The sequence below is a fragment of the Perognathus longimembris genome, chromosome 19 (assembly GCF_023159225.1).
Source record: "Perognathus longimembris pacificus isolate PPM17 chromosome 19, ASM2315922v1, whole genome shotgun sequence".
Lineage (NCBI taxonomy): Eukaryota > Metazoa > Chordata > Mammalia > Rodentia > Heteromyidae > Perognathus > Perognathus longimembris.
This window is the reverse complement of record NC_063179.1, coordinates 26,761,142-26,777,976: the sequence shown is the minus strand read 5'-3', so window position 1 is coordinate 26,777,976 and position 16,835 is coordinate 26,761,142. Positions and strand designations below refer to the sequence as shown.

The window sequence follows — 16,835 nt, the reverse complement described above, 5'->3', positions numbered from 1 at the left end:
GCGATTTCAGGTTGTCTGTGCTCAGCCGCCGTCTGGAGGATTTCTCGCTGGTCTCTGCTGTGTGCTTTAGCCGCGTGGAGTGCAGTTGCCGTGCTGGACACTGTGCCGCACTGGCACTGGTGTGGCGGCAGGACGCCGCCCGGAGCTCAAGTCTGTGTTTTCAGACCAGCAAAGTCGATTTTTCCTTCCTGGCCAGAATCATTGTACTGTTAGAACTTACTCTGGCTGTCTTTCTAGGAGTAAAAGTTTCTATGGAGTGAGAAAACTGCGATGTCGGAGGGAGCTCAGCTAGGGTTCTGCTTCTCCTCCGCTGTCTTCCCGGAAGTCCCAACTGCTTATTTTTTTAAAAAAAACACACATAAATTCCTGAAACTTGGAAATGGGTAGCTCTGCTGTTGGCCTTAGAAGCTTCTGAAATGGATAGAATATAATGCCCACCCCCTCTTCCATTTTATTTTTCAAATCATCCCCAGCCTTCTAGAAAGGCATGGATCACTAGAGGCAGTAGATACTTGAGAAACCCAGTGCCCACCATTAACTCTCCATATGGGGACCACCTGAGCCCCCCCCCTCTAATTTCGCCTCAGGACTCTAAGTTCCAGTAACCAACACTTTTCTACTTTGTTGCCAAGGGAAAAGGAAATGACCACCTTTTCTCTTGGAGAAAATCAAAATTCGAGGCCAAGTAAAGGCCACCATTTTCTTCTGTTCCCTCACCCTCCTCAGAGTCTCACTGCGTTGTGTTCCATGTCCAGTGCTCTCCCTCTGTCCCCACCCCCCTCCATCCTGGGGTAGGGGCATCTGACAGCTATGTCACCAGGGCTTCCATCCTCAGTGATTTCTCATCAGGCACATCAGGCCAAGAGCTACCTCCAGGAGGGTGGTGATGAGAAGCTGGAATACCTTTCCAGTGTTTTAAGTATTTGTGGCAGTAATTGGTGTATATGTGCTGACTTAGACCAAGGCTAGGGAGACAGGGGGGAAGGAGCTCTTCTAACTCTTCTCTGTATTGAAGGATATTACCAGATCATTGCTCATGCTAACTTTAGCTGCCTCGCAACTTTGCCTTTTCTCAATTATGCCCATACCTTCAAAAGCCCTCCCGTCATGTCATTCATATTTGAAGAGGGTTGAGTTGCACCATCTTTTCCATAACAATCTCAACTGCCTGACTTCACACTACCCAGAAAACAGGCAGAATGATGAGAATGACCTCCTTTGCAATGGTTGTTGTCTGTGATATTTTACACTGAGAGGGTATGGATTCTTCTAGCCCCTGCACATTTACTCCTAACTTTGGGTCTCATTGTTTCTACTCTGTTGAATGGCATCATTGCAGAAGACCTGTGGATACCTTTCCCCTAGGCCCATGTTGTCTAATACAATGAGAGCATTTCCTAAACAAGAGTGATGTTGCTATAACATAGCATGTGTTACAGTTTCTAGATCCACATCGCTGCTCCCAGCTGCTGATTCCAATACAGATGAATTGCAACCCAGGGATATCAATGTACACAAGAAACCCAAAGCAAAATGTGGGTGTGAGTTTCATGGAGATGCGTATTGTGGCCATTAATAATGCTGTTTACAAATACTTACCCAACATTCCCATTTAGATACAGTAAAAGACTGTCTTCCTTGGTGTCTTGTGGTTGGTGGGTCATATAACCAATTCAGCCAGAACAAAATGGGTGAAAATGGCTGGAAAGAGTGCATTTCTGGAAGGGCTGAGCACTTAGTTTTGCTGGAAGATAAGAAGGAGAATTGAGAAAAGGAAGGGTGACCTTGATCAGGAGTCATTACACTTTGTGCAATTACTTAAAGATGATAACACAAGGATGCTTTCTTCCTTCTGTTGTCACTTCCCAAGTTCAAAGAAGTGCTACTTTGCCAGTCCAGGCCTCCTGGAAGATGAAGACAGGAATAATCCAGTCAACCCACTGAGGGCTTGAAATGTGAGGAAAAAACCTGTGGACGTTGTGCATTGCTGCAGCAGAAAACCATTCATCCTGATGATACTTAGATGACATAGAAGAATCTCAATTAACTGACTGATCTTCACTGGAAGAAGTCCTAACTAGAGAAACAACAGTGCATGCCCATGTTATTGTTCACTATATTTCCTCTTCATTTATCCCTGGCATGAAGCTCTGTACATACAGCATCGTTTGTATAGTAATAAATATCTCGTGTATAGGGACTGGGCACTAGAAAGACCAAGGCACAGTTTGAGGCCTGTTAATTCTGTCTCCATCCCCTTGCCCCAGTCTCAAGGTGGGAAATGAAGGCTGAAGGTCAAGTGGATCACTGATGTTCAATGGTGTAATCACTCATGCTGATAAGAGTTAAGAGTGATGCAAACAGGACTGGATTAGCTAGCCTCCAGATAGCCAAACAGATCAATGCTTTGCCAGAATTGCCATATGAGATGGGGCACAGAAGCTCCATATGTCTTCCAACGTGCCTCACTCTGTGCATCTCTCCCATCTGGCTCTTTGTCTGTACTCTTCACAATATGCTTTATAATAAATGCACAAGAACAAGTAAAATGTTTCCTTGAGATTTCTGAGCTGCTGTCCAAGGAGTTGGATCCTATCAGGTAAATAAAATTCCTAATAACACAGAGCCCATCAAAGGAAAAGGGTAGAGAGAATAGTTTTACCCTTAGCAGAGCACATGCAGGTACCCATTAAGGTGGTTTAGAAAAAAAATCTGGAAAAATGTGAAGAAATTCTTAAAGATTGGCAAGTGGCTCAAACTTGCAATAACTGGCCCCTCCTTACTAAGGCACAAGCAGACTTTGCACTCAGGTTCTTGGTCAAGGCCTTTCATTAGCTGGGCTTGAGAAAGATGAATGAGAAGAGAAATATCAGGCCTGACTTCAAGGCAGCTAGAGGCCAGGCACAAAGTTTTCACCCCAGTTCTTCTCTGCATTCTTCTAGCAGGCAATTCTTTACTTCTCTCTATTCCCCCTACCCACCCTTTTTGCTTTCCTGTATTCGGACCCTGGCACCCATGAATAACAAGCAAACACGAAGAATTCCTTATTAATATCATGGTGGCTGAGTTTCTATGAAAATAACAACAACAAGATGTTATATCCACAAAAAACAGGCCCAATATAAATTCCAGATGCTTTGAGAGAGATGGAAAGAAATGTAGGTACAGGACCAACAAAACCCAAGACCCAATTCAGCCTCTGCCTCAAGGGCTCACTTCCCACAGGTAACCCTTTCTGAGGATAAGAAATGCTTCTCAGTCTTTATTGCTCCTAGGAGCTAGTACTCAGAAGTTAACATACAGGATAACCTACTGTAAAGAGGAAACGAACAATCAGATGTCTGGGAGATATACCTTAGCCTCCCTCCAGAAACAGGAGAACACAGTGCTAGCTATCAGTCTTGGAAATGACCAATATTTAAAATGTAGTAGAAAACTATGGATATCACTTGCACACCATGAGAAAAAATAGAAAAATAATCAGCTATTTTAGGTCAGGGACTGTATTACAAGGATACAATAGGAAGGCTGAGGACTTTCAAAAAAATGAAACCTACCGATTTTCAAACCTCCAAGAACACATGCAGAATGTCAAGCACAGGGTCCTAGAGAATCAACGCAATCCCAGGCTCCAGAGGCTTTGTGTCCCCTAGTAATTCAGTTTGTTCTAGAAGTTATATGGGATAAAGAGGATTAAGATCTGAAATCAAGCAATGCATTTACCATCAAAATGGTGGATGAAACGGCACAGAAGAACCCTGAAGAAATTCAAATAATTCTGATCTCACACACATCCCTGCTCCTGCCCTGTTCTGCTGAGCAGTGGCATATGAATCACTAACAGATCATTCATATATGGAAGGGAATTCCAATACAAATACTACTTCATATAAACAGTATCAATTCCACATTCAAGACATGGATATGAGAATAAAGTAGCTCCTGTTCTGTGAAGTTAGAAAGTTTAGGGTAAGATTTAAAACAATCCTTTGGTGTGTAGAGGAGCACACCATTAGATAAGTTCTTAATTTTTTTTTTTTTGCTTTTACATCTCCTTTATTCATAGAGCCAACCTGTATGAGTTAACAAACCTCCACATTGCCAACTGTTGTAGGAATAATATTCTTTCTTACATGTACCAAAATCTCATATTCAGCAGTGAGTTCTGGATTGCAAAATAGGATTTACTGTTTGCACCTCTCTGTAAAATTCTCAATTTTTATCAGAAGAGAGAGAACATGTCATAAATGAGGCAAAAAAATCTTTGTGTCATACAGAAGGATATTTGCAGTGCTGAACTAGAGAGTTCAGAGTATTGTGCCTGCTGTGTGGGCTCACTGCCGCTGAGCTACATCCCCATCTCTGCACTGTATTAGTACACTTATTTAGATTACATACTGAGGCACTATAAGAGATAACCAATAGGCAAGTTATAAATAGACTTTTACACAGGCAACCAGTGAACAAGACACTAATGATCCATGTATGGAACTTAAGGTTATCTCTTATTTGATAAAATCATTCACATTTAATGGTGAGTCATGGAAAGCATCTTAATTTAAAAGGCACAGATTGCTTAACTCTGTTCGTCTAAGTCTCTATACAAAAGGCTAATGTGGAAAGGGATCCCTCACAATGTTGGCCATGTGAAGGAAAAACTCATTGGACAGTACAGTGACCCAGGGCAGCAAACTGTGGTATGTCCCATAGAGACAAGAGAAGAATAGCCTAACTACCCTCCTTCAGGTCTCTGATCTCTTGCTAGCATCCCACATAGATCAGAACAAACCAGTGCCCAGGTTGACTGCAGGGTAACAAACAAGGTGGAAGAAAGGAAGAGCATCTGCAGATGTGAACAGAAGATCCTGCAGGAAGAATGGGCTGTGAGAGGTTTCAGACAGCACTAGTGGGAGTTTATATTGCGCACATACTGGTAACACGGCTGGGTAGTTTTTAATCAGCCATAGGTCCACTTGCTCAGCAAATACCTGGATGTTCACCACAAATATCCATGTACACGTGTCACATTCTTGACACAGTCAAGTATGTAACAAAAAAACCTGGGAGCACACAGGTAAAGGCATCTGCTCCTTGTTTTCCCCTTTATCTGTCTATTCTTCAGGTTTCCATGCTGCTGACCCCCATACTTGTCTCTTCCAGACTCCTCCTCCTTCTGCTGGTCCTCCTGGGTTTGGTCAATGAAAGGCCTGGTGGCAGGGTGGTTAAGAAGTAAGATGGGAGAGGCGAAGGACTCCTTCTTCCTGTAAGTGTTTTGAATAGACTGGCTCCCTGGGTTTCCACATCTGTACTTCCTCGGTTTCCACTTCTGCACTTCCTAACACTGTACCAGAGGCAACAAGGTACTTTTCTCAGTTTGTCTACACCCTGCTGGACCCCCAGAATCCCCCTTGTTAGAATAGTTGGTCACCCAGAATCAATTTCCCTTTGTAGCTGAGGAACTTTGTTCTCCTGATTTGGGTTCTGACTGATCAAAGGATATTATGTGTAAACAAAATGGCCAAATGAAAGCAAACACATCCTACTTTATGCAAGTAACGGAGTCTTGATATGAAAGAAAAGGTCAAGCTATGTCAATATCACTAGTTAACAGATGCCAGGAGTCCAAAAATATTGGGAAAAGGCAAATATAGCAAAGTGTTAAGGGCATATGGTATAGGGACGGAGTTTGATTTGTCTTTAGAAGTGCAAGAGTTGATCAGTAGGTAGGGCGTGGGGACCAATCAATAACTCATTACATTAACATGTGTAAGACAAAGACTCCCATTATCTCGTACCATAAAAAGCATTTTCAAGTACCTAATTATAGATAAATTTTGTCAGGCTAAGGAAGAAAGGGACCTATTAGAACTTGATACAGTGATTCTTCCAGAGGCTTAAAAAATCAATCATATTTAATAGTGAGTTGTGTTAGGCATCTTACTTAGGCAGTCACTACTGCAATTGTTGCTATTTTTCCATTGTAATATTGCCATTGTAAATCAAGTAACGAGAAGTAAACGCTAATGTGAAGGAAAACTATTCGTGGTCATCATTAGATGCAGGTTCAAACTGTTAACTGAACATGTACTCAAAAGATTCCATTTTTTCTTTTTGGTTTAAACTGAGGGCTTAAACTTGGGTTTAAACTCAGACTTTGTGCTTGCCTGGTGGGTGTTGGGGATTATTATGGCCTGGGAAAGACTGCCCTTCCACCAGCCTTGGGACAATAGAAGCCCCTCCCACCTTTTGACCTCCACCCCTTGGGAGGTGAACACGTGTGTGCCACCATGATGGGATTGTCCCGCCCACAAAGGGAAGTTTCGTGATGTCACTTGATGAACGTGACCCCTAGCCTATGACTGACCCTTTGGCCAGCCCCCTTTCTTTCCCGCCATTACTTCTATATAAGTGCCCTTCCATATTAAAGTCTTTGAGACGCATTCCACCACCGCAGCGTGTCCCTGATGCCTTCCTTTTCGCCTCCGCCCTCGGTAACATGTGGGAGGACTGGGGGGAGGGGAAGCTTCAGCAACCCGTCCTCTACTTAGCGTTTGCCCATGTGAGCACGCCTTTGGCCTTCCGCTGGCGGAGGGCCAGGCTGGGTGCTCTTTCATAGAGTTTGTGGTTACCATTCTCCCCGTGGGGGGAGAAAGGGGGTGTCCAGAACCCCAACATAAATGGCGCCCGAACGGGGACCGAATTGTACGGCCGAGAAGTTCGGGGTACAGTATCCCCACAGATTGCTAAGTAGGGTTTTAGAGGAGGGTCCTGCCCATCCAGACGGGGCAGAAGCATGGAGACATGGGCTCGCGGGACGCGGCGCCAGAGAGTTGCCCCGCCGTGGCGATTTGGCGCCAGGCGGCGGAGGGAGCGGGGCGCGCTTCCCGCGGAAACATGTCAGTGGAGCAGTGGGGCCGGAGCAAGAGGAATGCGACCCCGGGCTGGGGTCGGTTAGTTCTGCTCTGCGCGCCCCGGGCCAGACGGCGGTCCCGGCACCCGCAGTGGCGCTTGAGAAGCAGTGGGTGGCCGAGCGCCGGAGCGGTTTGGCTTGCGCGGGCTGAGCGTGAGTACACTGGGTTCTGCGCCGCCCCGGGTTTGCCAGCTGCGTGCGCTGGGGCCACGTGGCCCCGGGCGGCACCAGGCATCTTTTGCGGTAACATTTGGGCAGCCGAGTGTGGCGGGCCGAGCACGGCGTGGCGAAAGCGCGGTTCCGCCATGTGGGAAGCTGTGGCATGGCGGCGGCAGAGCTGCGGATAGGAAAAAAAAAAAAAAAAAGGCGTGGTGTGCAGTTTAGACCATGGGACGGTGTCCCAGTTGGGGTGCGTGGGCGGCAGCAGCGGCGGCAGCAGCCCCGGAGTGGCTGGACCTGCTGCAGCCCGGCAAACTGCTTTATGCCCGCCGATGGTCGTTAAGCTCAGAAATTCGGGTGAGTTGGTTGAATCCTGATTTCTCTGACTTAACACACACGTGGAGCACAATGGGGCACGCCATATTGGAGGCGGGGCCCCACCCATTCCCCCCAGGTGAGGGGCAGGGACTCAGACTAACAGACCTCAAGCGATTGCGCTGCAGCTGAGAGAGGCAAGCACCCCGCTGTGCTTGCCTGCACGTTCTCTCTGTGTCAGACTCACAGCTGCAGACGGGGTTGGAGCCAGGAAAGTCTGAAGTTATAAACTAAAATGGAATATTGAAAGGAAAACAAAGAGTTTTGATACAGCAATAGGTAATTTGATTGAACTTCCATGTTTACCAGTTCAAAGAGATAAAATCAACTGGAGTTTTTCTAGATGGATAAAAGGGTTTGCTTGTCCACTGTGATTTAAAAATTGTCATGTTGGGAGTGTGTAATTAACAGGTTTCCCTTTTGTTTTTTTATTCAACCACGTGGTTCTATTATGGGCAAATTAATATCATTTGCCGCTGGAATTCCAGAAAATTTAAATGGCCAATCAAAGCAATTTTAAAGAGCGCTCAGGTATTTGTGTGTGTGTGTGTGTGCGCGCGCGTGCGTGTGGTTGTTGGTAAGATTTAAAGGCATAACAATAGGTTTCCATCCCGGTGTTCGATGGAGATAAAGGTGCCTATAAAAATTTCCATAAGGTTCAAATATACAACATGTGGTAAAAGTACACCAGTATGTTATTTTATATTCAGTGTGTTTCCATAAGGTTCAAATATGCAGCATGTGGTAAAAGCACAATGGTATAAAATCAGCATGTTATTTTATACTCAGTGTGTTAAAAGTTAAGTGTGCATGTAGCCTTAACAACTCTTTGGCATAAATTAAGATTTTACCTTCCCATTTTCTCTCCTGTGTTCTCATAAACTCTCAAGATCAAGAAATTGAGATTGCTTCATACAAATGTGACTATTAACCTCAACTTTCCTGACCCAGGATTAATATACTGCTTTATAGGATACAGGTGGACAGATGTTCTAGCCGCATGGACGGTCGCAGCTCCTGGATATAGGAAGATGCCACCACATTCTGTTCCCAAACTGCCTTGTTTCACTACTAATGATTCTTTGCTCTCTCTCCCATTGGAAGCTGCTCGAATGATTTATGAGCCTTGAGTAGGATGTGAATAGTTCCATCTTAACAGTTACTCCAGGTTAAATCACCATAGTTATGTTAGTGGTCACAGCTAGCCAGGTAAAATTTTGGGATTAAGAAAGTCTTTGAATTTTGTGATTAAGAAAGTCTTTTCACCCTGCTTAAACCAGAAGGGCATCGATATACCAGAGCCAGAAGTGCTGAAAAAATTTTGAACACCCTAACCAATCTATATAGAAATTTTGCAGGCAACCCAGAGCAAGATGTGAGCAAGAGAAGCCACTACAGCCTTGCCTCGAGTTTCCCATCGCATGGCATGGAACTTGCCAAATGGGGATGAGGGACGCAGCCACTTCCGAGACTGAGGATTCCACAATGCTTTAACCCTTTGCCCTTGGTTGTCATTTATCTGTGTTCTCTTTCACTTGCCAGTGGGATTCAATGGCGTGGTTCAAGTTGATGGCATGTAAATCTCATGTTTTCTAAGTGTTATAGCCAAACCTTCACAAGCAGTTTTTGGTCAGTTCTCAACGGGTTACAAATGGATTATCTCTGTGTTTTTTCCTTGTTGCTCAATTGGGAATAAAAAGGGCTTGTAGGACTATGACTCCCTGGATAGTTCAAAGCCAGCCCGGGCAAAAGGAAAAATTTCTCCAAAATCCCACCTCCCAGTTAAACAGCAAAGAGCCAGATTGAGAGCTCAACCACAGAGAGCGAGCAAAAGGCTGAAGCAGCACCGTGACTCAAGTGGTAGAGCACTAGCCTTGAGCGAAAGTGCTCATGGACAGTGCTCAGGCCCCGAGTTCAAACGCGGATGGGAAAATGCAATTCCAGCCACAAACGTTAAAATTCCTGGGACTTAGCCAGTCCAGGAGACGGAAAGGTGGAGTGGAGTGAGAGGAGAATGGTGCCATATTATCCTAAAGGGAGCTGCCTTGTTTCACCCTTTCAAAATGGATCAGAGCCGGGAAATCGAGAGAGATAATTCCTGTCCATTTTCTTCTTTTTTTGCCAGTTGTATATAGGTGTATATATATATTTATTTATTTTGCCTCTGACTGGCTATGCCAAACCAGTTTTCTATCATTAACCACTTCTTTCAGTCGTTTCTCCTTACTCGTTCACTTTACAATTGGGTTTATGCTCCAAAAGGGAACTGTTCCTGGCTTATGCCCAGGGTGTGTTCTATGCCATTCATGCCAACCAGCTCTGAGAACTTGTCGATACTTTGCCTGACCTTTTCAAAAGTGTCTTTTGACAGAATAACATCTCTTGCTGAGATCACCAATGGGGAATTTGCCGTTCACAGTCGTCACCCTAACACAGGCCTGAACCCTGGAGGCACCAACCTTGGAAACTTCTGGGTATGCCCAAAGACTCAGGGGGGGCTAGAGAAAACCATAGCGCTCTCTGGCCCTAGTGACCATACTCATGGTAATGATGGGGACTTTTTGCCAGCTACACCGGACTGCCAGGCTGACCAGGGGCCCTTGATTTACGTCGCCCCCTTGACAGCAGGAAGTAGCTACAGAAGACGAGACCTCCATCCATACTCCCTGCCTGGTGGCCACCGGTGTCATAATTTTAAAAAACAAAAGGGGGAGGTATTCCCCAGGATTAATTAAGGATTCCCTAGGATTAAATAAGGATTAGTTATGCTTATGTTAATTATCCAGAAATTTTAAATCATCCCGAATCAGTGTGGGATGGAGTACAGTATATGTGTTTTTCCAGATTGGAAAATTAAACCCAGAGCACCCACTCTGGAGAAATGTTTTCTTGTTCTCTCCAGGAAAAGGAGGACCATGTTGGACTTCTGCTCTCCCATGGAAATATGGAAAGTAGGACTGCCTACGGTAGGAGGCAACCAAGCTTCCTTTCCTTGTCTGCTTTCTAGATTCCTTCTTGAGCATCTCATGGCTCATGGAAAGTAGGACTGCCTACGGTAGGAAGCAACCAAGCTTCCTTTCCTTGTTTGCTTTCTAGATTCCTTCTTGAGCATCTCATGGCTCAATGTTTTGCTGTGGCAATACTGCCTACAGCGTCACACAAAGAAACCAAAGGAATTTTGCACCGTGCTTCTTCCTTTCCTCTCCCCCTGCTGCTAGACTTGGGGAGTCCCGTTGGAAAGAAAATAGGAGCTGAGGGTATTGCCACTCAACCCCAATGTTTTATGATAGAAATGTTTAAAAAGGTAAATGCAAAGGTTTAACACCTTGGCTTCAATGTTTATATAAAAGAATGTTTTACTAATCACTTATGTTTGAGTTATCAGCTACTGTGAACTGCCGGGAATGCCAGAGTTTCAGCTTCTACCTCACCAACAAAAGAGGGCTGCTGTCTGCACCTTCCTGCACTTGGCAGAAACCAGCTGAGGATTCTGACTTCTGGACATAGCCAGATGGATGGACCCTTACCTACCCCTCACCCCAGTTTTGTGGAAGGGGCCCCACAGATCTTATGTCAGCATTTGCCTTATGCCCACACATGCCATGTGTTTACAGCATCCCCTGCTTATTGAAAAAAAAAAACAAAAAGGGGGAGATGTTGGGGATTATTATGGCCTGGGAAAGACTGCCCTTCCACCAGCCTTGGGACAATAGAAGCCCCTCCCACCTTTTGACCTCCACCCCTTGGGAGGTGAACACGTGTGTGCCACCATGATGGGATTGTCCCGCCCACAAAGGGAAGTTTCGTGATGTCACTTGATGAACGTGACCCCTAGCCTATGACTGACCCTTTGGCCAGCCCCCTTTCTTTCCCGCCATTACTTCTATATAAGTGCCCTTCCATATTAAAGTCTTTGAGACGCATTCCACCACCGCAGCGTGTCCCTGATGCCTTCCTTTTCGCCTCCGCCCTCGGTAACATGTGGGAGGACTGGGGGGAGGGGAAGCTTCAGCAACCCGTCCTCTACTTAGCGTTTGCCCATGTGAGCACGCCTTTGGCCTTCCGCTGGCGGAGGGCCAGGCTGGGTGCTCTTTCATAGAGTTTGTGGTTACCATTCTCCCCGTGGGGGGAGAAAGGGGGTGTCCAGAACCCCAACAGGTGGGAACTCTGAGCTCCCACCTGTTCTATCCTCTCCTACTCTCTCCTACTTCTAAACTCCCTGTCATACTCTCTCCTACCTCTACCCTGTCCTACCTCTAACTTTCCTGTCCTAGCTCTAGCCCTAGAGTATCTCTAGTCCTAGCCTACCTCTCTCCCTATCTTAGGATTCCAACCTTGAACCTCAGGAATTCTATGCAAGTGCTCTACCTCTGAGCTAATTCCTTGCTCTGGCTTTCAGCTTGTCTTTCATCCTACTAATCCTCCTCCCCTTCTTTTCTCTATGCCTTCACCACTTTCCTTCCCCTCCCATTTTCCCTCTCCTACAGCTGCTCCCTCTCTTCACTCTGGAAGGATCCAGTGCTTTGGGATTAACAGGCACTAATTCTGCAAAAAATTTACAATCCCAGCCCAGACAGCTCTTTGAAATGTGATTTTATTTCAATTCAACTCCAACTATCCTTGTGCAAAAGTGATATATATTTGGGAACTTGCCTTCAAAATTTGACAAGCCAAATGAAAATACAATATTTTAAAATGATATAACAACAGTAGATACAGAAACCTCATTAGTCCAACTCAATAATGATGGATAATGATGGGCCGTTGTAAGGGTACATGCAGCTTAGGGCCTGATTCCAACCAATGGCAAATCTCTGTCTCAGAATAAATTGAAATTGTAAAGTACTCCTGGCTTAAATTTTCAGAAGTCAGTCAGGACACCTGGTCGACTAAAAGATCAGATATCCACCTTCTTTCCCCAGATGAAGGTATTCAAAAGATAAAGTGAGAGGGCTGGGGATATGGCCTAGTGGCAAGAGAGCTTGCCTCCTCTACATGAGGCCCTGGGTTCAATTCCCCAGCACCACATATACAGAAAATGGCCAGAAGTGGCGCTGTGGCTCAAGTGGCAGAGTGCTGGCCTTGAGCAAAAAGAAGCCAGGGACAGTGCTCAGGCCCTGAGTCCAAGCCCCAGGACTGGCCAAAAAAAAAAAAAAAAACAAACAAAAGATAAAGTGAGAATTCAAAATTCTCTTGTCAAAACTGACCTATAGACTCAAGTCAAGTACTGGGTGGGCTCTAGGGGACCGCCACCCAGCCTTCTTCAACCAAAAACTATTTGGTGTCGTAAAATGCCTTGCTACAGAAGCCAGCCCTGGTAAATGAGGCTTTCGAATGCCAAAGTCATTTGTTTAAAAGGCTTTCTCTTAAATCTTGGTGATTTTCAAGATTGGCAAAAAAAATACCACTGGAAAATGTATGTCCCATATTTACTTTGCTCACTTTAGGATCTTTTGTGCAAATGTATGTGAGTGTGTGTGTATGAGTGTGAAAAATTCAAGATTAAAATTGTCAGTCTGATATAAAAATGAATTTCCGTACAAACTCCAAAATGGTCATCAGGTTTGGGTGCTACCAAATATTTTAAAGGATTTTTGCATTGCTTTAAAGAGGAATTGTAGTTTCATCAAAAAATGTCTTTAATTTGCAGTTGCAAAATATTGGTAGCTTAATGTGTTAGGCTGTTTGCACTGCAAGGAAGTTATCTGGCTTAGCACAAGGCATTGGGAATTTGAAATTTATTCCCCTGCCCTGTTTACTAATTTGAGGCTAAATGTCAGAAATTTTGATATTAATTTTTATCACTGTTAAAGAATTGCTTCAGGCTTCTCAGTCAGAGATCAAAAGGAAAGGACAGGAAAACTTAGGATGGGCTTGTGTGCCTATCTTTGGGGTTGAGGGGTGAACTGGCAAAGGTGCAGCTTAGCTGGTCCATGGATGGTGAGGCAGGCCCCAGGGGCAAGTGCACACATGGTAGAAAAGGAGTAAGCTGTCACAAAGGCAATTGATGGAGCTCGAAAGACTCAGATGTGTATACACCCATTCTGTAGGACCTGCCAATGGAGGCCTATCTGTCTGTTCCTTGCTGCTGGACACTGGAAACCTGATGATAAAATGGGCAATGTGATGATTTGTTTGGTATTTCCAAACCCGCCCACCGGGGTGTATTTAAAATTGGAAACCCCTTAAAAAGTGGCTTAAAAAGTTTATTTTTATGATGTCATTTAATTTATATGCTATTTAGAAATTTTCATGTTTTTTTAAAGTAAAGTTAATAATTCTAGATACTTGGTTTGTAATTCTGGTGCATATAATTCTTGCATAATCCACATGGCCACAACTCCCCACCCAGACCCCAGAAAAGATGTGGAGGACAACAATGGAATTGGTGAAAATTGTCAGGAAAAGTAGCCTCTGAAGGGCAGTGTCTGGAGACAGTCACTTGTAGGCCATGTGAGTCATTCCTACTAAATGGTAGCTAAGGGATATACCTCAAGTAATTCTCTTTGAAACACAAAGGTAAGGTCCACCCACCGCACTGATACTTACTATGTTTTTATTAAGCTGATATGTGTTTTTGTGTCTGAGCACACTTGGGACATTTGGGAGAAAGCTATAAAATAATAACCTTGACAGGTTCGGGCAAGTGTCATTTGGGGAAGGCAGAGCTGTTCCAAGAACCAAGCTGCCTAGAAGATAGCATCAAGCATGCCAGCCTCTCTCCCATGTGTCCATGTTCTCTTGAAAGATGACAATATTCTGTGGTTTCCCTTTATCTAGAAAGGGAAGGGAAGGATTTAGCAACCCTGTCTTACTTTTAAGATCTTCTCTTTAACTCTTGGAATTTTAATGAAAGCTTACCTGGGAAGACGTCTCTCCATTGATCAAGGCGGATTTTAGATATTGCTGCTAGAGCAAGATAAGGAATTCCAAAGCCATTCTCCTGCATTGGTAGCAGTTGTCTACGTGCTTCTCATTTTATCAGCACTTTGTGGTCCTTGGTGTTAATTATGTTCCCCAACATCCATGTGGTTCTTGATCTGATTCTCATTTTCTCCCCCAGGATGTACAGAAGTTGAGAATCCTATTTGTCTCTGTTTAACTTATAAGGTGTAGGTAGTTCTTCCAGGGAACTGTTTGACTTCTATACAGCAAGCTTCTCACACAGGTGGATGATGTTAATGGCATTCTTGAGCTTTACCCTTCAGGTGGTGAAGGGTTATGGAATCGCTGTTCCTGGAGATAGATCTTTCTCTTCTGACCCCTTTGGCACCAAATGAACATTGCTGTACCACCATGTCTAGAATATGGATCCACCAATCTAAATACCTTCCTTCTGGGCAGGAAGATTCACTGGTTTCTGAAAATCCATACAGTAGATTCATTATAAGGTGTAGATGTGCTTTTCCTAAGAAGCACTACAAGGCAAAAGTGTGAACCACTGGAATCATGTGTGGGAAGGAAGGGCCAGCTAGTCTTGTTTTCAAAGTCTGTGACAGTTTGAGAATTGTGCTTGCAGTTTTATGGGGATGTGAGTCCGAAATTCTTGACATAAGGGGAATTTGGGATGGTTCAGAGACATTGATCACAAAGTAGTGGTTGGATTGGAGCACAGACAGAAATGGTTGGCTCCTTAAAAGCACAGAGGTCTGTATAAATAAAGCCACCAACACAACAATGTTCATCGCAGCACAATTTGTCATAGCTAGAATTTGGAACCAACCCAGATGCCCCTCAGCAGACGAATGGATGAAGAAAGTGTGGTACATATACACAATGGAATTTTATGCCTCTATCAGATAGAATGACATTGCCCCATTTGTAAGGAAATGGAAGGACTTGGAAAAAATTATACTAAGTGAAGTGAGCCAGACCCAAAGAAACATGGACTCTATGTTCATCCTCATAGGGAATAATTAGCGCAGGTTTAGGCTAGTCACAGCAGAGGGTCACAAGAGCCCAATAGCTATACCCTTATGAACACAAAAGGTGATGCTAAGTGAAATGAACTCCATGTTATGGAAACGACTGTTATATCACTGTTGTAATTACTTTCAACATGCGATGTGAAACTGTAGCTTGTATTGTTGATGATCCTCTAGTATCCCTTTCCTGTGGTTGTACCTGCACTATCTCTGTATCTTATCTGAGTACATTGAAAACCATGTATACAGGTATTAGAACTAGGAAACTGAAAGGGAATACCAAAATCGAGAGACATAGGGTAAAAAAGACAAAAGATTACAAAAGCAATACTTGCAAAACTGTTTAGTGTAAATCTACTAAACAACTCACCAGAGGAAAGGGAAAGGGGGGAGGGAGGAATGAGGGAGGATGTAACAAACAGTACAAGAAATGTATACAATGCCTAATGTATGAAACTGTAGCCGCTCTGAATATCAATTTGACAATAAAAAAATTTTTTATAAAGGAATTTGACCTCAAATCACCTTAGCCAATCTGGGGTGGAGAAAAATGAGATTGCCCTCTAATGCAGCAGCTGATTGTTGGTATTAATGCAGGGTAATACTGAGTCATTTCACATCTTAATGATCCTGGTAATAATAGGGATGTGATTCTGTTCACTAAACTGGAGATAGTGTGCAGTGAAGAGGTTAAATAGATCTGTGGAATGCTTTCCCAGGAGGGTTCTAATTTTATATTGACTTAATAGAGAAATAATCATTAACTTTAGTCTATTTTGGAGTGTGTGTGTGTGTGTGTGTGTGTGTGTGTGCGCGCGCGTGCGCGCGCGCCAGTCCTGGGCCTTGGACTCAGGGCCTGAGCTCTATCCCTGGCTTCTCTTTGCTTAAGGCTAGCGCTCTGCCACTTGAGCGACAGCGCCTCTTCTGGCCGTTTTCTATATATGTGGTGCTGGGGAATTGAACCCAGGGCTTCATGTATATGAATCAAGCACTCTTGACACTAGGCCATATTCCCAGCCCACTTTAGTCTATTTTGATAATGCATCTTTCATGGCATGTATATTTACACATTCCAAATAAAGAATGCTCTTAATGATTCATGCAGTGTACACCAGAGCCCTGGTGTGGATGTTACAGCACTCTTGCTGCTTTCATCCTTCCTTCTTCAGAATTCCCAAGAAGAAATCATGAATCTTGTCTTTTTCATACAAGTGAAATGCTGGAGATTTATTCCCAAGAAGCCTGAGACTTTGATTGAAACAATAATCCTGAACTGGCCTTTATATAATATGAGCACCATGTTAAAGGACCAAATACAATTGAGGCTATCTTCTGGTGAGGCAGAACAGAGGTGTGATCCTGCTTTCACTTAGACAAGACACAGACTTGGGCATATTAGTCCTACTTTGCCTAGATGACAGTACATGTTGCTCTGTCAGCCTTCTATAAATCTTGGCTTAAGATCT

The 16,835-nt window shown here is 44.2% G+C and overlaps 1 pseudogene; it reads right to left on the bottom strand.

Annotated features, from left to right (window-relative positions):
* Positions 1 to 4,118: 4,118 nt before the first annotated feature.
* On the bottom strand, positions 4,119 to 4,239 carry LOC125367882 (annotated as a pseudogene).
* Between the last annotated feature and the right edge of the window lie 12,596 nt (positions 4,240 to 16,835).